At 32.9% G+C, this 26830-nt stretch overlaps 1 long non-coding RNA gene across 1 annotated transcript in view; it reads right to left on the bottom strand.

The window, feature by feature from the left end:
• Positions 1-3087: 3087 nt before the first annotated feature.
• LOC133657629 (uncharacterized) overlaps positions 3088-26830 on the bottom strand; it is a 256487-nt gene continuing 232744 nt past the window's right edge. Inside the window, exon 15 of the long non-coding RNA XR_009827305.1 lies at positions 3088-3230. This is a non-coding gene — a long non-coding RNA (uncharacterized LOC133657629). The remainder of the gene's footprint in view (positions 3231-26830) is intronic.

Raw genomic sequence — 26830 nt, 5'->3', positions numbered from 1 at the left:
CTAAAAATAGGATCCAAGCACACATACTGCACAGCGCGTTTTTAATATCGGCAGTCCGATATTATCGGACATCTGTAGTATATATGTATGTCATGATCCGTGGTCCGGATCATGTTTTTGTTATGTCCTGTTTGTTTTAGACTGCATAGTTCCTGTTTTTGTGCACCTTTGTTTGTTTTAGTTACTATGGCGACTTATTAGTTTCACCTGCCTCTGGTGTTCGGGACACGCACCTGTTCTAATCAAGAGACCGTTATTTAAGCCCGTCTTTGCCAGTCAGTCGTCCTGGAGTCATTGCCTGTTTCATGCTGCTCGTTTTCATGTCCGATTCCAAGTTTATGCTAGTTGTTCTTGCTAAGTCTTAGCGTCGATGTTTCCTGCGTTAAAGGCCTACTGAAAGCCACTACTACCAACCACGCAGTCTGATAGTTTATATATCAATGATGAAATCTTAACATTGCAACACATGCTAATGTTTTATCATAGTTCTGTGAGGTCCGGTTGCTAAGTTGCTAAATTAGCCTTAGCGTCGTTAGCATCAGCATTTTTAAGCCTTACCAGGCTGAGAATGTTTAACCGTGTAGTTACATGTACATGGTTTAATAGTATTGTTGGTCTTCTGTCTATCCTTCCAGTCAGGGGTTTATTTATTTTGTTTCTATCTTCATTTGAGAACGATGCTATCACGTTAGCTCAGTAGCTAAGTGTGTCACCGATGTATTGTCTCGGAGATAAAAGTCACTTTAAATGTCCATTTCGCGTGCTCGACTCTCATTTTCAAGAGGATATAGTATCCGAGGTGGTTTAAAATACAAATCCGTGATCCACAATAGAAAAAGGAGAGTGTGGAATCCAATGAGCCAGCTTGTACCTAAGCTGAAAAAAGATACGTCCATCACTGCCTCTCAAGTCGTTCACTGTAACGTTCCTCATCTACGAATCTTTCATCCTCGCTCAAATTAATGGGGTAATCGTCACTTTCTCGGTCCGAATCTCTCTCGCTCCATTGTAAACAACGGGGAATTGTGAGGAATACTAGCTCCTGTGACGTCACGCTACTTCCGGTACAGGCAAGGCTTTTTTTTTATCAGCGAGCAAAAGTTGCGAACTTTATCGTCGATTTTCTCTACTAAATCCTTTCAGCAAAAATATGGCAATATCGCAAAATGATGAAGTATGACACAGAATGGATCTGCTATTCCCGTTTAAATTAAAAAAAAAATCATTTCAGTAGGCCTTTAAGTTCTTTTTGTTCTTTATCCTCTCGTGTGAACGGCACGCTTTCCATTTGTTTTGGTTCCTGTCTTTTCTGATGTGTAGGATTAGTTGATTATTAAATATGTTCCTACCTTCAAGTCCTGTCCGGAATAGTCTGTTTGCATCCTGGGAGAACAAACCTCGCAGTAAGCTGCGAAAACCACGTCCTGACAATGTATTTGTGTGTGTGTGTGTATATTAGGAAAGGGAATCTTCCCAAATGATAATATAAATACATTTAATAAAGTCAAAATACAAGTAAGGCAACAAGAGAAGTATCCTACACTTCTCTTTTGTAAAGTAAATCTGAACAGCCGATATGGGCATCTACATCTGCTATATGATTTGCCCGAGAAGCTGGGCAGGACATTATTAAAAAAAAAATAATAATAAAAAAAAAAAAAAAAAAAAGGAAAGGGAATCTTTGGGTGTCCCACGATTCGATTCAAAATCGATGCTTGGGGTCACGATTCGATTCAGAATTGATTTTTTTTTTTCAATTCAACACGATTCTCGATTCAAAAACGATTTTTTTTTTTTTTTTTTTTTTTTTAATGAAAACAATACACAACAATACCATAATAATGCAATACAATTTCAAACAACAAACACACAAACATGACACGGAACAATCTAAAAGTAGTGAGACAAAAATGAATATTATCAACAACAGTATCAATATTAGTAACAATTTCGACATAGCAGTGATTACAAATCCCTCATTGATATTATCAATACAAACATTAATAAAATAAAAAAATAAAAAAAATGAACAATAGTGTTACAGTGGCTTACACTTGCATCGCATCTCATAAACTAAATGTCTAATGATAATGTCAATGAGGGATTTTTAATCACTGCCATGTTGAAATTGTAACTAATATCGATACTGTTGTTGATAATATTCATTTTTTGTTTCACTACTTTTAGATTGTTCCGTGTCGTGTTTGTGTCTCCTCTCAATTGCTCTGTTTATTGCAGTTCTGAGTGTTGCTGGGTCGGGTTTGGTTTTGGAATTGGATTGCATTGTTATGGTATTTCTGTGTATTTTTTTGTTGGATTGATTAATTTAAAAAAAAAAAAAAAAAAAAAAAAAATTATATTTAAATTTTTTTTAAAAAAAATCGATTTTTTAAAAATGAGAATCGATTCTGAATCGCACAACGTGAGAATCGCGATTCGAATTCGACTCGATTTTTTCCCCACACCCCTAGTGTATATGCATACATATATTTTAGGTTCATTTAATAGTTAAAACAAATGTAAATAATGGAACCCAAATCATAAGTCAAGCAGATATTTAAGTATTTTTCTTTATTTGAACAATAACTGTTGGGAACTCGCACGGCTGCCGTTTTTGTGACCCCAAGATGCAAGAACCAGGAGGACGATAAGCAGGTAAGATGACTTGAATGATCATCAACAGAGAAATGAAGCAGTCTTGCATACAACAGCTCCAACATAAAGTGCTATCATGGAGCACCGAGGAGGGCTCGAGACAAGGCATAAATAGCATACATGTTGATTGGCCAGCTGCCAATCAACAGCAGGTGTGTGAATGAACAGTGCTCAGCGGAACAAGCAGGAAGTGGAAACCAAAATAAGAGCACTGATAGGAAGTAAATACAAAAACGAGGAAAACACAATAACATTGTTTTGAAACGCATGATGATATCATATTTAGTTTTATCATTAGAGATTATTAAAGTGTAAATATATGTAATCGCATTTATTTTTGTAATACATTTATTAAGAAAAGATAAGGTCCTTTCGGAGGGGCCACGCAAAATTGACGCGGCGGGCCAAATCTGGCCCCCGGGCCTTGAGTTTGACACCTGTGATGTAATTAATCCAATCATGGCTTACCAGTCTGCCCATTCGTCTCCGTGATTTTTCATTTTTTTTGTGGGTGGCCGTCTTGGTAGCGGTCTGCCAGGCTCGCTAAAGGAGACTGTTATGATGCCAACCTCTGGCTGCGGCGGCGAGATAGCGGGCGCGACCAGGAGGAGAAAGAAAACACACACAAACAGAAAATAAACACACCGACCAACGACGGCTGAAAGAAGAAGTTAAATAAATAGAAGGATTCTGTTGTTGTAACACATGGAATAACATGCTAAGTAATGCTGAGATAACAATGGAAGAGGTGCACACACACTGAGGTTTGACAGTACAATTGGACTAAAGCTGTCCTATCTAGTTATCAGTTTATGTGGAACATGCATACGATACAATGTGACGCGTCACATACACTACCGTTCAAAAGTTTGGGGTCACATTGAAATGTCCTTATTTTTGAAGGAAAAGCACTGTACTTCTCAATGAAGATAACTTTAAACTAGTCTTAACTTGAAAGAAATACACTCTATACATTGCTAATGTGGTAAATGACTATTCTAGCTGCAAATATCTGCTTTTTGGTGCAATATCTACATAGGTGTATAGAGGCCCATTTCCAGCAACTATCACTCCAGTGTTCTAATGGTACAATGTGTTTGCTCATTGGCTCAGAAGGCTAATTGATGATTAGGAAACCCTTGTGCAATCATGTTCACACATCTGAAAACAGTTGAGCTCGTTACAGAAGCTACAAAACCGACCTTCCTTTCAGCCGATTGAGTTTCTGGAGCATCACATTTGTGGGGTCAATTAAACGCTCAAAATGGCCAGAAAAAGAGAACTTTCATCTGACACTCGACAGTCTATTCTTTTTAGAAATGAAGGCTATTCCACAAAATTGTTTGGGTGACCCCAAACTTTTGAACGGTAGTGTACTTCCACTTGTTTCATGACAGCACGTCCGAAAAGGAGTAGGAAGAAGCAGAACTTATTTAACCCTACTCCCTTTTCATACCATAGCAATTTTATCTCTTTTCTTTCTTCTCCGAAACACAGATGTGTCAGAGTGGTTTTCACCGAGGGCCACATGGCAGTAATGTTGGGCCCCAGAGGGCCGCTTCTAACAGTGAATACTATTATTACACCATTTTTTTTAAGTGCATTTTATTAGTTGATTTTTTTTTAAACTAAAAGCATGTTGTTTCAACGTTGTATTTGAGTTGTAGAATATTGGTTAGGAAATGACCAAAATTCAATGGTCAAATCAACGTCGGAACCCAACATTGATTAAACATCGTCAAAAAGCATGTTGTTTCAACGCTATGTTTGAGTTGCAGAATATTGGTTGGGAAATGACCAAAATTCAATGGTCAAATCAACGTCAGAACCTGACATTGATTAAATGTCGTCAAAAAGCATGTTGTTTCAACGTTATGTTTGAGGTGTAGAATATTGGTTGGGAAATGACCAAAATTAATTGTTCAAATCAACGTCAGAACCCAACATTGATTAAACGTAGTCAAAAAGCATGTTGTTTCAATGTTGTATTTGTGTTGTAGAATTTTGGTTGGGAAATGACCAAGTTTCAATGGTCAAATCAACGTCAGAACCCAACATTGATTAAACGTCGTCAGAAAGCATGTTGTTTCAACGTTATGTTTGAGTTGCAGATTATTGATTGGGAAATGACCAAAATTCAATGCTAAAATAAACGTCAGATTCCAACATTGATTACATGTCGTCAAAAAGCATGTTGTTTCAACGCTATGTTTGAGTTGCAGAATATTGGTTGGGAAATGACCAAAATTCAATGGTCAAATCAACATCAGAACCCAACGATAATTAAATGTCGTCAAAAAGCATGTTGTTTCAACGTTGTGTTTGAGTTGTAGAATATTGGTTGGAAAATGACCAATCAATCATCGTCAGAATCCAACATTGCTTACATGTCGTCAAAAAGCATGTTGTTTCAACGTTATGTTTGAGTTGTAGAATACTGGTTGGGAAATGACCACATTTCAATGGTCAAATCAACGTCACAACATGACATTGAATAAACGTTGTCAAAAAGCATGTTGTTTCAACGTTATGTTTGAGTTGCAGATTATTGATTGGGAAATGACCAATCAATCATCGTCAGAATCCAACATTGATTACATGTCATCAAAAAGCATGTTGTTTCAACGTTGTATTTGAGTTGTAGAATATTGGTTAGGAAATGACCAAATTTCAATGGTCAAATCAACGTCAGAACCCAACATTGATTAAACGTCGTCAGAAAGCATGTTGTTTCAACGTTATGTTTGAGTTGCAGATTATTGATTGGGAAATGACCAAAATTCAATGCTAAAATAAACGTCAGATTCCAACATTGATTACATGTCGTCAAAAAGCATGTTGTTTCAACGCTATGTTTGAGTTGCAGAATATTGGTTGGGAAATGACCAAAATTCAATGGTCAAATCAACATCAGAACCCAACGATAATTAAATGTCGTCAAAAAGCATGTTGTTTCAACGTTGTGTTTGAGTTGTAGAATATTGGTTGGAAAATGACCAATCAATCATCGTCAGAATCCAACATTGCTTACATGTCGTCAAAAAGCATGTTGTTTCAACGTTATGTTTGAGTTGTAGAATACTGGTTGGGAAATGACCACATTTCAATGGTCAAATCAACGTCACAACATGACATTGAATAAACGTCGTCAAAAAGCATGTTGTTTCAACGTTATGTTTGAGTTGCAGATTATTGATTGGGAAATGACCAATCAATCATCGTCAGAATCCAACATTGATTACATGTCATCAAAAAGTATGTTGTTTCAACGTTGTATTTGAGTTGTAGAATATTGGTTAGGAAATGACCAAATTTCAATGGTCAAATCAACGTCAGAACCCAACATTGATTAAACGTCGTCAAAAAGCATGTTGTTTCAACGTTATGTTTGAGTTGCAGAATATTGGTTGGGAAATGACCAAATTTCAATGGTCAAATCAACGTCACAACATGACATTGAATAAACGTTGTCAAAAAGCATGTTGTTTCAACGTTATGTTTGAGTTGCAGATTATTGATTGGGAAATTACCAATCAATCATCGTCAGAATCCAACATTGATTGCATGTCGTCAAAAAGCATGTTGTTTCAACGTTGTATTTGTGTTGTAGAATATTGGTTGGAAAATGACCAAATTTCAATGGTCAAATCAACGTCAGAACCTGGCATTGATTAAACGTCGTCAAAAAGCATGTTGTTTCAACGTTGTATTTGTGTTGTAGAATTTTGGTTGGGAAATGACCAAGTTTCGATGATCAAATCAACGTCAGAACCCAACATTGATTAAACGTCGTCAAAAAGCATGTTGTTTCAACGCTATGTTTGAGTTGCAGAATATTGGTTGGGAAATGACCAAAATTCAATGGTCAAATCAACATCAGAACCTGACATTGATTAAATGTCGTCAAAAAGCATGTTGTTTCAACGTTATGTTTGAGTTGCAGATTATTGATTGGGAAATGACCAATCAATCATAGTCAGAATCCAACATTGATTACATGTCATCAAAAAGTATGTTGTTTCAACGTTGTATTTGAGTTGTAGAATATTGGTTAGGAAATGACCAAATTTCAATGGTCAAATCAACGTCAGAACCTGGCATTGATTAAATGTCGTCAAAAAGCATGTTGTTTCAACGTTATGTTTGAGTTGCAGATTATTGATTGGGAAATGACCAATCAATCATTGTCAGAACCCAACATTGATTACATGTCGTCAAAAAGTATGTTGTTTCAACGTTGTATTTGAGTTGTAGAATATTGGTTGGGAAATGACCAAAATTCAATGGTCAAATCAACGTCAGAACACAACATTGATTAAATGTCGTCAAAAAGCATGTTGTTTCAACGTTGTATTTGTGTTGCAGAATATTGGTTGGAAAATGACCAAAATTCAATGCTCAAATCAACATCAGAACCCAACGATAATTAAATGTCGTCAAAAAGCATGTTGTTTCAACGTTATGTTTGAGTTGTAGAATATTGGTTGGGAAATGACCAAATTTCAATGGTCAAATCAACGTCACAACATGACATTGAATAAACGTTGTCAAAAAGCATGTTGTTTCAACGTTATGTTTGAGTTGCAGATTATTGATTGGGAAATTACCAATCAATCATCGTCAGAATCCAACATTGATTGCATGTCGTCAAAAAGCATGTTGTTTCAACGTTGTATTTGTGTTGTAGAATATTGGTTGGAAAATGACCAAATTTCAATGGTCAAATCAACGTCAGAACCTGGCATTGATTAAACGTTGTCAAAAAGCATGTTGTTTCAACGTTGTATTTGTGTTGTAGAATTTTGGTTGGGAAATGACCAAGTTTCGATGATCAAATCAACGTCAGAACCCAACATTGATTAAACGTCGTCAAAAAGCATGTTGTTTCAACGTTATGTTTGAGTTGCAGAATATTGGTTGGGAAATGACCAAAATTCAATGGTCAAATCAACATCAGAACCTGACATTGATTAAATGTCGTCAAAAAGCATGTTGTTTCAACGTTATGTTTGAGTTGCAGATTATTGATTGGGAAATGACCAATCAATCATCGTCAGAATCCAACATTGATTACATGTCATCAAAAAGTATGTTGTTTCAACGTTGTATTTGAGTTGTAGAATATTGGTTAGGAAATGACCAAATTTCAATGGTCAAATCAACGTCAGAACCTGGCATTGATTAAATGTCGTCAAAAAGCATGTTATTTCAACGTTATGTTTGAGTTGCAGATTATTGATTGGGAAATGACCAATCAATCATTGTCAGAATCCAACATTGATTACATGTCGTCAAAAAGCATGTTGTTTCAACGTTGTATTTGTGTTGCAGAATATTGGTTGGAAAATGACCAAAATTCAATGCTCAAATCAACATCAGAACCCAACGATAATTAAATGTCGTCAAAAAGCATGTTGTTTCAACGTTATGTTTGAGTTGTAGAATATTGGTTGGGAAATTACCAAATTTCAATGCTCAAATCAACGTCACAACATGACATTGAATAAACGTTGTCAAAAAGCATGTTGTTTCAACGTTATGTTTGAGTTGCAGATTATTGATTGGGAAATTACCAATCAATCATCGTCAGAATCCAACATTGATTACATGTCGTCAAAAAGCATGTTGTTTCAACGTTGTATTTGAGTTGTAGAATATTGGTTGGGAAATGACCAAAATTCAATGGTCAAATCAACGTCAGAACCCAACATTGATTAAATGTCGTCAAAAAGCATGTTGTTTCAACGTTGTATTTGTGTTGCAGAATATTGGTTGGAAAATGACCAAAATTCAATGCTCAAATCAACATCAGAACCCAACGATAATTAAATGTCGTCAAAAAGCATGTTGTTTCAACGTTATGTTTGAGTTGTAGAATATTGGTCGGGAAATGACCAAATTTCAATGGTCAAATCAACGTCACAACATGACATTGAATAAACGTTGTCAAAAAGCATGTTGTTTCAACGTTATGGTTGAGTTGCAGATTATTGATTGGGAAATTACCAATCAATCATCGTCAGAATCCAACATTGATTACATGTCGTCAAAAAGCATGTTGTTTCAACGTTGTATTTGTGTTGTAGAATATTGGTTGGAAAATGACCAAAATTCAATGGTCAAGTCAACGTCAGAACCCAACATTGATTAAATGTGGTCAAAAAGCATGTTGTTTCAACGTTATGTTTGAATGACTCAACGTCAGGACCTAATTCAACAAGTTCTCAACGTTGTTTCAATGTCTTGTGTCTGCTGGGAGAAGAGGCAGAGTCTTTTAGAGTGCTAAAACTGCCAAGAGTTAATCAATAATCAATATATCAGTCTGCAGTTTTTTAAACGTCACAACATGATTTTCTTTTTGAGGAAGTTAGATTTTGTTTTGTTGTTTTCATTGCTGCTATTTTAACAGTTTTTAAATACATAAACAAAAGTTAATAGTTTTTAACACTATGCCTTTCCTTTCATTTCAATAGACATTTTATTTGTCATTTACTGAAAAATGCCTACCTCTTCAGGACCACCCTTTCTAGATATATAAAGATTTGTATTTACAACATTAATAATATATACATACTATGCAAATATAAAAAAGTAAGCTTTTAGTTCATTTTTGTTTGTTTGTTATTGGTTTTTAATCTTTACTATTTACTTCAAGTTATTACAGTATGCCTCTGTATATATATATATATATATATATATATATATATATATATATATATATATATATATATATATATATATATATATATATTTATATATATATATATATATATATATATATATATATATATATATATATATATATATATATATATATATATATATATATATATACACATATATTTTCATGTTTATTTCGAATATGTAGACAAAACAAAAACAAACAAATTTTGCAAAAAAAAAACAAGAATGAATAACAAAACAATAATAATAATAATAGTAATAATAAAAAGCAAAAATAAACAAGAAATGAAAATAACAATAATGTGAACATATCCGAAAAGGAGTGAGAAGAAGTAAAAACGTATGTACTCCTATATATATATATATATATATATATATATATATATATATATATATATATATATATATATATATATATATATATATATATATATATATATATATATATATATATATATATATATATATATATATATATATATATATATATATATGTTTTTTTTAAATAATTTTTCACCAAAGGGGGCGCATTTCAATTTCGTACACACACTTGTTATTACATATGTTGGCCAGAGGGGGAGCACTTCAATTTTTTTGCATGTTTTGTTTGTTATTGGTTTTTAATCTTTATTATTTACTTCGTTATTACAGTATGTCTCTGTATAAATATTGAAATTAAATATTGAAAATATATTAATATATATATATATATATATATATATATATATATATATATATATATATATATATATATATATATATATATATATATATATATATATATATATATATATATATATACATATATATATATACATATATATATATATATATATATATATATATATATATATATATATATATATATATATATATATATATATATATATATATATATATATATATATATATATATATTTATTTTTTTATTTTATTTTATTTTTTAATGATTTTTCGCCAAATTTTCAATTTCTTACACACACTTGTTATTACATATGTTGGCCAGAGGGGGAGCACTTCAATTTTTTTACACACACTAACTTGTTCACCGGTCCTCATATACTTTCCCTTGTTGATGTCTCAAGAAGGGTAGAAACACACACACACACACACACACACATTCTTGTATTTCATACCTTCTAGAGACCTCCGAAAAATGCCTACCTCTTTAGGACCACCCTTTCCAGATATATAAAGATGTGTATTTACAACATTAATAATATATACATACTATGCAAATATAAAAAAGGTAATATTTTAGTGAATTTTTGTTTGTTTGTTATTGGTTTTTAATCTTTACTATTTACTTCAAGTAATTACAGTATGTCTCTGTATAAAAAAAAAATATATATATATATATATATATTTTTTTTTTCCTTTTAAATTATTTTTCGCCAAAGGGGGCGCATTTCAATTTCTTACACACACTTGTTATTACATATGTTGGCCAGAGGGGGAGCACTTCAATTTTTTTGCATGTTTTGTTTGTTATTGGTTTTTAATATTTATTATTTACTTCGTTATTACAGTATGTCTCTGTATAAATATAGAAATTAAATATTGAAAATATATTTTAAAAAAAAAAAATATATATATATATATATATATATATGTATATTTTATTTATTTTTTTTAAATTATTTTTCGCCAAATGTTTTATTTCTTACACACACTTGTTATTACATATGTTCACCGGTCCTCATATGGACGCTACTTTCCCTTGTTGATGTCTCAAGAAGGGTAGAAACACACACACACACACACAAACACACACACACACACACACACACACACACACACACACGCTAGCATCCAAAACACACACTCGGGAGGTCAGCCACTCTTGAGATCTACTTAATCTGTGATCAGATAAACTACAATAAAGGCAAGGCGGGCAATGGGGGGCTATTATGAATGACGTGTATGTCGCTCAACCAGCAACACACACACACACACACACACACACACGCACACACACACATACACACACGCACACACACGCTGACGAGGACAGCCATACATACAAACAGATATACACAAAGGCGGGCCCCTCACACTCTTATTTGACTTTGTGTGTGCTTGGCTGGGTTTATTATGACAGGCTGAGCGGTGGGGAGGGAATTAAACTGTTAAGCAGACATCAGAGGCAGTCTAATGTTTAATGCAGGAGCCGGGGCATGTGCTGACTGATAATGAATACAAACAGGCCAACGTCTTATTTGTTGTGCTTTTCATTGGGAGCGAGCGGGGTGCTTGACATCCACAGCTAATGTACTGTATTGTTCAGCCCCCCCCACTCCTATCTCTCTCTGTCTCCTTTCTTTCCCCCTCGCACTTGTCTCCCTTTATTGTGCCCATCCTTCAAAGCACGCCGCCCGTCACCGGGGCCGCGCGTCAACACGCCGACGTGGTGATTCTCGCTATCTTCCATCATGATAATGTGTTGATGGGATGCGGTAATAGTTGTTAAAAGGTCGCCCAGTGTGCCGTAATTGGCTCTTTTCATACTCCGCTACGTTTACTGCGACAGAAGGCGCGACCTCGCTGGCGGAGATGGTAAATATGCCATTTTGAGGCTGTAATTATAGCCAGACCGACTCTTATTGGAGCGCCTCCTTTGACCCCTTTGCTTCCGCACACTCCAGGAGAAACCACTCTGCAGAATAGGCTCTAATTAAGAAATAATAATGAAATAAAAAGCAGTCATACAATGTTTTTATCATTAAAAAAACAAACTTAAACAATCTAATCGCATTACTTTGCATTGTGACAGCCAAGGGAATAAATAGTAAATAACATTATTATACACCCCCCCCCCCCCTCCCCACTATCCAAACCACAACAGCTTTGCCCTTAATTAGTTGGAAACACAACAATTAAGTGGAAAATATGATTTATGTTGCACGGGCATTAGGTGTTAAGTTGAATCAATATAGTAATTAATAGAGCCCTACAAAAGGGGGCCTGTGTGTGTAAAAAAAAAAAAAAAGCATAATTGTACTAATCACACAAACAGTAAACACGTGGCACCAGAACATGGCCCAGATTAGTTCCCTTAAAAAAATAAAAAAAATAAAAAAAGCATGCAGCCATTGTGCCGCTTTAATTTCATCGTGTTAGCTTGTCCTGATTGGTGCAAGGTTTTGTAGATTTGGGGAAATTAAATGGCAGTAAACTTACCCTGCAGGTAAGAAAATATTTACAGCCAAAACTCAATCATAAAATAGAAATACTGTAAAATAGTTTCAGTAAATATATTTACTGTAATGTCTACTGTCTTTTTTCCCCACACCACTTTAACAAATTATGAACACATTTTTACTGTTTATTTACTGTTTATTTACTGTGTATTAAACATACAGCCACAGTGACAATGTATCATATACATTTAATAATAAATATTTCAATCCCTCAAACCACTTTACATATTTATTATATAAAAATATATTTACTATGTATTTACTGTGTATTAAAATGTCTCCACTGTGAGAATTTATCATACACATTTATTAGTACATATTTTTAATACCCAAAACACTTTAACAAATTATTAAAAAAATATTATAACTGTCTATTAAAATATCTCCACTGTGACAATTTATCATATACATTTATTGACACATATGTTTTAAATAACCAAACAACTTTAACAAATTATAAAAAAAATATTACTGTATAAAAAAATATATTTACTGTCACAATTTATCATATACATGTATTAATACATAGTTGTAATACCCAAACAACTTTGACAAATTATACAAACATATTATTACTGTGTATTAAAATATCTCCACTGTCAGAAAGTATAATGTACATTTATTAATACATATTTTTAAAACCCAAACCACTTTAACAAATTATAAAAAAAATATTACTGTGTATTAAAATATCTCCACTGTGACAATTCATCATATACATTTATTAATACATGTTTTTTTAATAACCAAACAAGTATAAAAAATTATAAAAAATATTACTGTGTAAAAAAATATATTTACTGTCACAATTTATCATATACATTTATTAATACATATTTATAATACCCAAACAACTTTAAAAATTTTTACGAAAACAATATGACTGTGTACTAAAATATCTCCACTGTGGGAATTTCTCATATACATTTATTAAATACATATTTTTAATGCCCAAACCACTTTAACAAATTATTAAATAAATATTACTTTGTATTAAAATATCTCCACTGTGACAATTCATCATATACATTTATTAATACATATTTTTTTAATAATCAAACAACTTTAACAAATTATAAAAAATATTAGTGTGCAAAAAAATATATTTACTGTCACAATTTATCTTATACATTTATTAATACATAGTTTTAATAACCCAAACCACGTTAACAAATTATTTAAAAAAATATTACTGTGTATTAAAATATCTCCACTGTGACAATTCATCATATACATTTATTAATACATGTTTTTTTTAATAACCAAACAACTATAAAAAATTATAAAAAATATTACTGTGTAAAAAAATATATTTACTGTCACAATTTATCATATACATTTATTAATACATATTTATAATACCCAAACAACTTTAAAAAAAATTACGAAAACAATATGACTGTGTACTAAAATATCTCCACTGTGGGAATTTCTCATATACATTTATTAAATACATATTTTTAATGCCCAAACCACTTTAACAAATTATTAAATAAATATTACTTTGTATTAAAATATCTCCACTGTGACAATTCATCATATACATTTATTAATACATATTTTTTTAATAATCAAACAACTTTAACAAATTATAAAAAATATTAGTGTGCAAAAAAATATATTTACTGTCACAATTTATCTTATACATTTATTAATACATAGTTTTAATAACCCAAACCACGTTAACAAATTATTTTAAAAAAATATTACTGTGTATTAAAATATCTCCACTGTGACAATTTATCATATACATGTATTAATACATATTTTTTAAATAACCAAACAACTTTAACAAATTATAAAAAAATATTACTGTGTAAAAAAATACATTTACTGTCACAATTTATCATATACATGTATTAATACATAGTTTTAATACCCAAACAACTTAAAAAATACATACAAAAATATTATTACTATGTATTAAAATATCTCCACTGTCACAATGTATCATATACATTTATTAATACATATTTTTAATACCCAAACTACTTTAAAAAAATGATTTAAAAAAATATTACTGTGTATTAAAATATCTCCGCTGTGACAATTGATCATATACATTTATTAATACATGTTTTTTAATAACCAAACAACTATAACAAATTATAAAAAATATTACTGTGTATTAAAATATCTCCACTGTGACAATTTATCATATACATGTATTAATAAGTATTTTTTAAATAACCAAACAACTTTAACAAATTATAAAAAATATTACTGTGTAAAAAAATATATATTTACTGTCACAATTAATCATATGCATTTATTAATACATAGTTTTAATACCCAAACAACTTAAAAAAATTATACAAAAATATTATTACTGTGTATTAAAATATCTCCACTGTCACAATGTATCATATACATTTATTAATACATATTTTTAATACCCAAACAACTTTGACAAATTATTAAAAAACACATATACATTTTCAGTTGCTCTGTTGATTGCTATTCTGAATGTTGCTTGGTTTTGAAAATGGAATTCTATTATTATGGTATTATTGTGTATTATTTTGTTGGACTGATTAATAAAATAAAAGAAACACATACTTACTGTTTATTTACTTTGTATTAAAATATCTCTACTGTGAGAATTTCTCATATACATTTATTAATACATATTTGTAATACCCAAACCACTTTAACAAATTATTAAAAAAATATTACTGTGTATTAAAATATCTCCACTGTAACAATTCATCATTTACATTTATCAATACATATGTTTTTAATAACCAAACAACTTTAACAAATTATAAAAAAAATATTACTGTTTAAAAAAATATATTTACTGTCACATTTTTTAATATGTAGTTTTAATACCCAAACAACTTAAAAAAATATACAAAAATGTTATTAATGTGTATTAAAATATCTCCACTGTCACAATATATCATATACATTTATTAATACATATTTTCAATACCCAAACAACTTTGACAAATTACTAAAAAAACATACACATTTTCAGTTGCTCTGTTGATTGCTATTCTGAATGTTGCTTGGTTTTGGAATTGGAATTGTATTATTATGGTATTATTGTGTATTATTTTGTTGGACTGATTAATAAAAAAAACAATTAAAAACCCCCCACATATTTATTGTTTTTTTACTTTGTATTAAAACATCTCTACTGTGACATTTAATAACAAACATTTTAATGAGATATTTAATATAATTATGTTTTGTCGACGCTTATGAATAATGTGAATACAAAATTATTATTCTAATTTATTATCAAAATTCTAATAATTCTTTATTATTGATGCATGTCGTGATAGCGTTCTTGGATTAAAATAAAAAATATATATTTGGATTTAATTTGTTTTTTAGTTTCCACTCACTATTTCAGGCCTTTTTTTTTTTTGCCAATTGTTTTCCTGAATTCAATTTGGCCATGTTGCAGAGTGTGTGACTTCTTGTACTAAAATAAACATTCTGCATGTGACATTACGAGGATGACGTGGAGAAGAAGTGTGGGGGGGGGGGGGGGGGGGTTACAGAGCCATAGCACCTCCCTGTGGCACTGACCACCTTATTAGGAGGTGCTTCCTGTCCCGATATCTCATCCACACTGCAAAAAGTCAGTGTTCAAAAACAAGGAAAAAAAATACAAAAATGAGGGGTATTTTATTTGAACTAAGCAAAATTATCTGCCAATAGAACAAGAAAATTTGGCTTGTCAAGACTTTCCAAAACAAGTCAAATTAGCTAACCTCAGAACCCCAAAATACCTTAAAATAAGTATATTCTCAATAATAACAAGTGCACTTTTCTTGGTAGCAAAAACAAATATGAGACCTTTTTTCCTCAATATGTTGAAAAATATTCTTAAATTAAGTACATTCTAGTGCCATTATCTTGACATAATGATATGCACTCGGCATTACATTTCTTGAAACCAGCAACTTTACACTCAAAACTAGTTTATTTTTCTTAATGGAAAGGCAAAAAGGCAACGCTCAGGCAAATCCTATTGTCTAAAAATGCATTTTCCCATCGATAACATGACATCATCGCGCCAAGTGCGTGCTCTTTCAGTCAATTAGTGAGCAAGGAATATAGTATATATATATATATATATATATATATATATATATATATATATATATATATATATATATATATATATATATATATATATATATATATATATATATATATATATATATATATATATATATATATATATTTACAGCCCGGCCCCCGGCCAATTTTTTTTTTAATCGTAATTTTAAAGAATGTATCTGAATGTGCATGAACTATTTCTGTTCAAATTTTTTTTGAAATGTCACATGTTAAATGTTTAAAAAATATTAACTGTCCGTTTAATTATGGGACACAATTGTGTCAAAGTCATGTTTTTTTTAAATTTCGTGCTTGAAATAAGAAATTATTACTTTGAAAAAGCAGCTTCATACATGTGAATAGGGATGTCCGATGATGGCTTTTTGCCGATATCCGATATTCTGATATTATCCAACTCTTTAATTACCGATACCGATATCAACCGATACCGATATATACAGTCGTGGAATTAACACATTATTATGCCTAATTTGGACAACCAGGTATGATGAAGATAAGGTCCTTTTAAAAAAAAATACAAAAATAAAGTAAGATAAATAAATTTAAAACATTTTCTTGAATAAAAAAGAAAGTAAAACAATATAAAAACAGTTCCATAGAAACTAGTAATTAATGAAAATGAGTCAAATGAACTGTTAAAGGTTAGTACTATTAGTGGAGCAGCAGCACGCACAATCATGTGTGCTTACGGACTGTATCCCTTGCAGACTGTATTGATATATATTGATATATAATGTAGGAAGCAGAATATTAATAATAAAGAAACAACCATTTTCTGTGAATGAGTGTAAATGGGGGAGGGAGGTTTTTTTGGGGTTGGTGCACTAATTGTAAGTGTATCTTGTTATTTTTATGTTGATTTAATTTAAAAAAAAAAAAAAAAAAAAAGATACCGATAATTAAAAATTTAAATTTAAATTTCTGATATTACGTTTTAAAGCATTTATCGGCCGATATTATCGGACATCTCTACATGTGAATGTTGATGACACAGCTTTGCAAGAGTTGATATTCTAGTTTCAAGCATGTTTCACTCAATATAGGTCATCAAATCTCAGCAACGAGCTGTCATATCTTACTGAGATCATTTAGGAGCAAAACCCTTAAAACAAGTAAAACACTCTAACATAAAATCTGCTTAGTGAGAAGAATTATCTTGTCGGACGGAAAATAAGCAAATATCACCCTTCTTTGACATATTTACTTAGACTTAGACACACTTTAATGATCCACAAGGGAAATTGTTCAACACAGTAGCTCAGTTACAATGATGGAAAGGACAATGCAGGTATAAATAGACTAATATAGCTATAAAAAAAAAAATTAAAAAAAATAAAATTAAAAAATCTAACATATATACGAATATATACATAATATGTGTACAGAGTAATTTATATACAGATATATTATATTATGTCTATAACATATATACAATATAAACCAATGACCATGTACAATATTACAGTATATACAGTATATACTCTTACTTAGATTGCAGTTTTTGCAGTGCACTTTTACATTTTGGTCTTTTGAATTACAAAAGCATCCCGACACAGGAAAAAAATTAAAAAAAATAAGAAGGAGTGAGGAAACTTATCACACCAGTCAGACAATATATGCTCCACCGTTGAAAAGTGCTGCCATCACCGTAACGCGGTTATGGTAACTGCTCGCCAAATCTCATTGTAAAATCCCCGACAATATCATAATACCGCCGAGGAGCGGGGGGCAGTGGAGTTTGACAATAATATATCTGTGGAAATCTACCACACCCCGACCCCCTCCATCCCCTCGCACATCAGAGGAGACATTTGCGCTTTATGAAGTGCATTCATTTGGCCATTTGCCATGTTTCCTCACCAGAGGACGGCGATGATGAATGGGAGAAGAGAAGAAGCAGATTTTCTCTCCCACCTCTCGGCTCTCCCCTGTGATTACTAATACAGAGCCCCGCAACCTCCCACACTATATGAAAACTGTAGGCTTGCTCTCATATCCCGGGTAATCCTCAATTTCCCAGAATCATTAAAGTGAGACTAGCATCTCTGATGGCTGCTGATACTTGACATATTATGATTATTATCATAGCAACACCTTGTTGTTACCCGGGAAGTGGCCTCAGAATGGATGTGGAAGACTGGCATAATAGCCTTTCTACGTTGATACTTGGGAGAATAGGAGCCTCCTCCGCCATGTAGGAGATCAATCACTTCAGAGTCAGTCCTCCTCTGATTTCTTTCCGCCGCGACGGGCTAAACAAACATCTCCGAAACGAGAGGCTGCGACGCGTGCAGAGTTTGGGTGCAAACTTTCACGGCGCTACCTGTTTTCTTTCCCCGTCAAATCATCTCCTCCCGGATAGCGAAAGGCAGCCTTTGAGGCTGCGACGTAAACCTATTTGTGTTAGTGCCAGACTTTGACATGAATATGTATCGTCGCAGAGTCTGTATCGCACCGGTGGCGGCCCAGCAGGCACAAGACGATGATACAACGTTGATTATATGTCCTTTAAAGACTGACTTTGGTACAATGTTGCAAAATAGTTGTGTTTGTAAATTGAGACCAGGTCGATGTCTAAAGTTGGATCCACGTTGTTGGTTGGGAAATGACCACATTTCATTGGTCAAATCAACGTCAGAACCTGACATTTGATAAAAGTTGTCAAAAAGTATGTTGTTTCAACGTTTATGACCAAAATTCAATGGTCAAATCAACGTCAGAACCCAACATTGATTGAACGTCGTCAAGAAGCATGTTGTTTCAACGTTGTATTTGTGTTGCAGAATATTGGTTGGAAAATGACCAAATTTAAATGGTCAAATCAACATCCGAACCCAACATTGATTAAACGTCGTCAAAAAGCATGTTGTTTCAACGTTTATGACCAAAATTCAATGGTCAAACCAACGTCAGAACCCCACATTGATTGAACGTCGTCAAGAAGCATGTTGTTTCAACGTTGTATTTGTGTTGTAGAATATTGGTTGGAAAATGACCAAATTTCAATGGTCAAACCAACATCACAACCTGACATTGAATAAACTTTGTCAAACACTATGTTGTTTCAATGTTTATGACCAAAATTCAATGGTCAAATCAACGTCAGAACCCAACATTGATCAAACGTCGTCAAAAAGCATGTTGTTTCAACGTTTATGACCAAAATTCAATGGTCAAACCAACGTCAGAACCCAACATTGATTGAACGTCGTCAAGAAGCATGTTGTTTCAACGTTGTATTTGTGTTGTAGATAATTGGTTGGAAAATGACCAAATTTCAATTGTCAAACCAACATCACAACCTGACATTGAATAAACTTTGTCAAACAATATGTTGTTTCAAAGTTTATGACCAAAATTCAATGGTCAAATCAACGTCAGAACCCAACATTGATTTAACGTCGTCAAAAAGCATGTTGTTTCAACGTTTGTGACCAAAATTCAATGGTCAAATCAACGTCAGAACCCAACATTGATTGAACGTCGTCAAAAAGTATGTTGTTTCAACGTTGTATTTGTGTTGTAGAATATTGGTTGGAAAATGACCAAATTTCAATGTCAAATCAACATCACAACCTGACATTGAATAAACGTTGTCAAAAAGCATGTTGTTTCAACGTTTGTGACCAAAATTCAATGGTCAAATCAACGTCAGAACCCAACATTGATTAAACGTCATCAAAAAGCATGTTGTTTCAACGTTGCATTTGGGGTGTAGAATATTGGTTGGAAAATGACCAAAATTCATTGGTCAAATCAACGTCACAACCGGAAATTGAATAAACGTTGTCAAAAAGTATGTTGTTTCAAAATTTATGACCAAAACTCAAAGGTCAAATCAACGTCAGAACCCAACATTGAATAAACGTTGTTAAAAAGCATGTTGTTTCAACGTTGTATTTGTGTTGTAGAATATTGGTTGGAAAATGACCAAAATTCAATGGTCAAATCAACGTCACAACCTGATATTGAATGAACGTTGTCAAACACTATGTTGTTTCAATGTTTATGACCAAAATTCATCGGTCAAATCAACGTCAGAACCCAACATTGATTAAATGTCGTCAAAAAGCATGTTGTTTCAACGTTGTGTTTGAGTTGTAGAATATTGGTTGGGAAATGACCAAATTCCAATGATCAAATCAACGTCAAAACCTGACATTGAATAAATGTTGTCAAACACCATGTTGTTTCAACGTTTGTGACCAAAATTCAATGGTCAAATCAACGTCACAACTCTTCCCATCAAATCATCTCCTCCCGGATCGCAAAAGACAGCCTCTGAGGCTGCGACGTAAACCTATTTGTGTTAGTGCCAGACTTTGACATGAATATGTATCGTCGCAGAGTCTGTATCGCACCGGTGGCGGCCCAGCAGGCACAAGACGATGATACAACGTTGATTATATGTCCTTTAAAGACTGACTTTGGTACAATGTTGCAAAATAGTTGTGTTTGTAAATTGAGACCAGGTCGATGTCTAATGTTGGATCCACGTTGTTGGTTGGGAAATGACCACATTTCATTGGTCAAATCAACGTCAGAACCTGACATTTGATAAAAGTTGTCAAAAAGTATGGCGTTTCAACGTTTATGACCAAAATTCAATGGTCAAATCAACGTCAGAACCCAACATTGATTGAACGTCGTCAAAAAGTATGTTGTTTCAACGTTGTATTTGTGTTGCAGAATATTGGTTGGAAAAGGACCAAATTTAAATGGTCAAATCAACATCCGAACCCAACATTGATTAAACGTCGTCAAAAAGCATGTTGTTTCAACATTTGTGACCAAAATTCAATGGTCAAATCAATGTCACAACTTGACATTGAATAAACGTTGTCAAAAAGCACGTTGTTTCAACATTGTATTTGTGTTGTAGAATATTGGTTGGAAAATGACCAAAAATCAATGGTCAAACCAACATCACAACCTGACATTGAATAAACGTCATCAAACACTATGTTGTTTCAACGTTTGTGACCAAAATTCAATGGTCAAATCAACCTCACAACCTAAAATTGAATAAACGTTGTCAAAAAGTATGTTGCTTCAACATTTATGACCAAAATTCAATGGTCAAACCAACGTCAGAACCCAACATTGATTGAACGTCGTCAAGAAGCATGTTGTTTCAACGTTGTATTTGTGTTGCAGAATATTGGTTGGAAAATGACCAAAATTCAATGGTCAAACCAACATCACAACCTGACATTGAATAAACGTCATCAAACACTATGTTGTTTCAACGTTTGTGACCAAAATGCAATGGTCAAATCAACCTCAGAACCTAAAACTGAATAAACGTTGTCAAAAAGTGTGTTGTTTCAACATTTATGACCAAAATTCAATGGTCAAACCAACGTCACCACCTGACATTGAATAAACGTCGTCAAGAAGCATGTTGTTTCAACGTTGTATTTGTGTTGTAGAATATTGGTTGGAAAATGACCAAAATTCAATGATCAAACCAACATCACAACCTGACATTGAATAAACGTCATCAAACACTATGTTGTTTCAATGTTTTTGACCAAAATTCAATGGTCAAATCAACCTCACAACCTAAAATTGAATAAATGTTGTCAAAAAGTGTGTTGTTTCAACATTTATGACCAAAATTCAATGGTCAAATCAACGTCAAGAAGCATGTTGTTTCAACGTTGTATTTGTGTTGCAGAATATTGGTTGGAAAATGACCAAATTTCAATGGTCAAACCAACATCACAACCTGACATTGAATAAACGTTGTCAAACACTATGTTGTTTAAACATTTGTGACCAAAATTCAATGGTCAAATCAACCTCACAACCTAAAATTGAATAAACGTTGTCAAAAACTGCGTTGTTTCAACATTTATGACCAAAATTCAATGGTCAAATCAACGTCAGAACCCAACATTGATTTAACGTCGTCAAAAAGCATGTTGTTTCAACATTTATGACCAAAATTCAATGGTCAAATCAACGTCAGAACCCAACATTGATTTAACGTCGTCAAAAAGCATGTTGTTTCAACATTTGTGACCAAAATTCAATGGTCAAATCGACGTCAAAAGCATGTTGTTTCAACGTTGTATTTGTGTTGCAGAATATTGGTTGGAAAAGGAGCAAATTTCAATGGTCAAACCAACATCACAACCTGACATTGAATAAACGTTGTCAAACACTATGTTGTTTAAACGTTTTTGACCAAAATTCAATGGTCAAATCAACCTCACAACCTAAAATTGAATAAACGTTGTCAAAAAGTGTGTTGTTTCAACATTTATGACCAAAATTCAATGGTCAATTCAACGTCAGAACCCAACATTGATTTAACGTCGTCAAAAAGCATGTTGTTTCAACGTTTGTGACAAAAATTCTATGGTCAAATCAACGTCAGAACCCAACATTGATTGAACGTCGTCACAAAAGTATGTTGTTTCAACGTTGTATTTGTGTTGTAGAACATTGGTTGGAAAATTACCAAATTTCAATGTCAAATCAACATCACAACCTGACATTGAATAAACGTTGTCAAACACTTTGTTGTTTCAACATTTGTGACCAAAATTCAATGGTCAAATCAACGTCAGAACCCAACATTGATTAAACGTTGTTAAAAAGCATGTTGTTTCAACGTTGTATTTGTGTTGTAGAATATTGGTTGAAAAATGACCAAAATTCAATGGTCAAATCAACATCAGAACCCAACAATAATTCAATGTCGTCAAAAAGCATGTTGATACAACGTTGATTATATGTCCTTTAAAGACTGACTTTGGTACAATGTTGCAAAATAGTTGTGTTTGTAAATTGAGACCAGGTCGATGTCTAATGTTGGATCCACGTTGTTGGTTGGGAAATGACCACATTTCAATGTCAAATCAATGTTACAACCTGACAATGAATAAACGTTGTCAAAAAGTATGTTGTTTCAAAATTTATGACCAAAATGTAATGGTCAAATCAATGTCACAACCTGACATTGTCATGACAGGGGGGGGGGGGTCGCAGCTTACTGCGAGGTTTGTTCTCCCGGGAAGCAATCGGACTATTCCGGACAAGGCGTGAAGGTAGGAACATATTTAATTATTCAACTAACACTCAACGAAGTACAAAAAAACAGAAAACAACCCGAAGGCAAGCGTGCCTATCGCACTCGGAAGCTAAGGCAAAAAAACTTAGGACATGAAACATGAAACTATAGACATGAAAACAACCAACCAAACTATGGCATGGAGCAGCTAGCATACCTGTGGAATCAGACATGGAACGAGCAGCATGAACTAAGCAATGACGCCAGCCCGACTGACTGGCAAAGACAGGCTTAAATAATGGTCTTCTTGATTAGAGCAGGTGCGTGTCCCGAACACCAGAGGCAGGTGAAACGAATAAGTCGTCATGGTAACTAAACAAACAAGGGAGCGCAAACAGGAACTAAAAGAGTCCAAAACTAACAAAAAATAACAAAAACATAATCCAGACCACAGATAATGACAGACATTGAATAAATCTTGTCAAAAAGTATGTTGTTTTGAGATTTATGACCAAAATTCAATGGTCAAACCAACGTCAGAACCCAACATTGATTGAACGTCGTCAAAAAGCATGTTGTTTCAACGTTGTATTTGAGTTGTAGAATATTGGTTGGGAAATGACCAAAATTCATTGGTCAAATCAACGTCACAACCGGAAATTGAATAAATGTTGTCAAAAAGTATGTTGTTTCAACATTTATGACCAAAACTCAAAGGTCAAATCAACGTCAGAACCCAACATTGATTGAACGTCGTCAAAAAGCATGTTGTTTCAACGTTGTATTTGAGTTGTAGAATATTGGTTGGGAAATGACCAAAATTCAATGGTCAAATCAACGTCACAACCTGATATTGAATGAACGTTGTCAAACACTATGTTGTTTCATTGTTTATGACCAAAATTCAATGGTCAAATCAACGTCAGAACCCAACATTGATTTAACGTCGTCAAAAAGCATGTTGTTTCAACGTTTGTGACCAAAATTCAATGGTCAAATCAACGTCAGAACCCAACATTGATTAAACGTCGTCAAAAAGCATGTTGTTTCAATGTTGCATTTGGGGTGTAGAATATTGGTTGGGAAATGACCAAAATTCAATGGTCAAATCAACGTCAGAACCGGAAATTGAATAAATGTTGTCAAAAAGTATGTTGTTTCAACATTTATGACCAAAACTCAAAGGTCAAATCAACGTCAGAACCCAACATTGAATAAACGTTGTTAAAAAGCATGTTGTTTCAACGTTGTATTTGTGTTGTGGAATATTGGTTGGAAAATGACCAAAATTCAATGGTCAAATCAACGTCAGAACCCAACAATAATTCAATGTTGTCAAAAAGCATGTTGTTTCAACGTTGTATTTGAGTTGTAGAATATTAGTTGGGAAATGACCAAAATTCAATGGTCAAATCAACGTCACAACCGGAAATTGAATAAATGTTGTCAAAAAGTATGTTGTTTCAACATTTATGACCAAAACTCAAAGGTCAAATCAACGTCAGAACCCAACATTGATTGAACGTCGTCAAAAAGCATGTTGTTTCAACGTTGTATTTGAGTTGTAGAATATTGGTTGGGAAATGACCAAAATTCATTGGTCAAATCAACGTCACAACCGGAAATTGAATAAATGTTGTCAAAAAGTATGTTGTTTCAACATTTATGACCAAAACTCAAAGGTCAAATCAACGTCAGAACCCAACATTGATTGAACGTCGTCAAAAAGCATGTTGTTTCAACGTTGTATTTGAGTTGTAGAATATTGGTTGGGAAATGACCAAAATTCAATAGTCAAATCAACGTCACAACCTGATATTGAATGAACGTTGTCAAACACTATGTTGTTTCATTGTTTATGACCAAAATTCAATGGTCAAATCAACGTCAGAACCCAACATTGATTTAACGTCGTCAAAAAGCATGTTGTTTCAACGTTTGTGACCAAAATTCAATGGTCAAATCAACGTCAGAACCCAACATTGATTAAACGTCGTCAAAAAGCATGTTGTTTCAATGTTGCATTTGGGGTGTAGAATATTGGTTGGGAAATGACCAAAATTCAATGGTCAAATCAACGTCAGAACCGGAAATTGAATAAATGTTGTCAAAAAGTATGTTGTTTCAACATTTATGACCAAAACTCAAAGGTCAAATCAACGTCAGAACCCAACATTGAATAAACGTTGTTAAAAAGCATGTTGTTTCAACGTTGTATTTGTGTTGTGGAATATTGGTTGGAAAATGACCAAAATTCAATGGTCAAATCAACGTCAGAACCCAACAATAATTCAATGTTGTCAAAAAGCATGTTGTTTCAACGTTGTATTTGAGTTGTAGAATATTAGTTGGGAAATGACCAAAATTCAATGGTCAAATCAACGTCACAACCGGAAATTGAATAAATGTTGTCAAAAAGTATGTTGTTTCAACATTTATGACCAAAACTCAAAGGTCAAATCAACGTCAGAACCCAACATTGATTGAACGTCGTCAAAAAGCATGTTGTTTCAACGTTGTATTTGTGTTGTAGAACATTGGTTGGAAAATGACCACATTTCAATGGTCAAATCAACATCACAACCTGACATTGAATAAACGTTGTCAAACACTATGTTGTTTCAACGTTTGTGACCAAAATTCAATGGTCAAATCAACGTCAGAACCCAACATTGATTAAACGTCGTCAAAAAGCATGTTGTTTCAACGTTGCATTTGGGGTGTAGAATATTGGTTGGGAAATGACCAAAATTCAATGGTCAAATCAACGTCAGAACCCAACAATAATTCAATGTTGTCAAAAAGCATGTTGTTTCAACGTTGTATTTGAGTTGTAGAATATTGGTTGGGAAATGACCAAAATTCATTGGTCAAAACAACGTCACAGCCGGAAATTGAATAAATGTTGTTAAAAAGCATGTTGTTTCAACGTTGTATTTGTGTTGTGGAATATTGGTTGGAAAATGACCAAAATTCAATGGTCAAATCAACGTCACAACCTGATATTGAATGAACGTTGTCAAACACTATGTTGTTTCAATGTTTATGACCAAAATTCAATGGTCAAATCAACGTCAGAACCCGACATTGATTAAACGTCGTCAAAAAGCATGTTGTTTCAACGTTGTGTTTGAGTTGTAGAATATTGGTTGGGAAATGACCAAATTCCAAT

This window comes from Entelurus aequoreus, linkage group LG09 (assembly GCF_033978785.1).
Source record: "Entelurus aequoreus isolate RoL-2023_Sb linkage group LG09, RoL_Eaeq_v1.1, whole genome shotgun sequence".
Lineage (NCBI taxonomy): Eukaryota > Metazoa > Chordata > Actinopteri > Syngnathiformes > Syngnathidae > Entelurus > Entelurus aequoreus.
The sequence above is the reverse complement of the archived record's forward strand: the minus strand, read 5'-3'. Positions and strand labels throughout refer to the sequence as shown.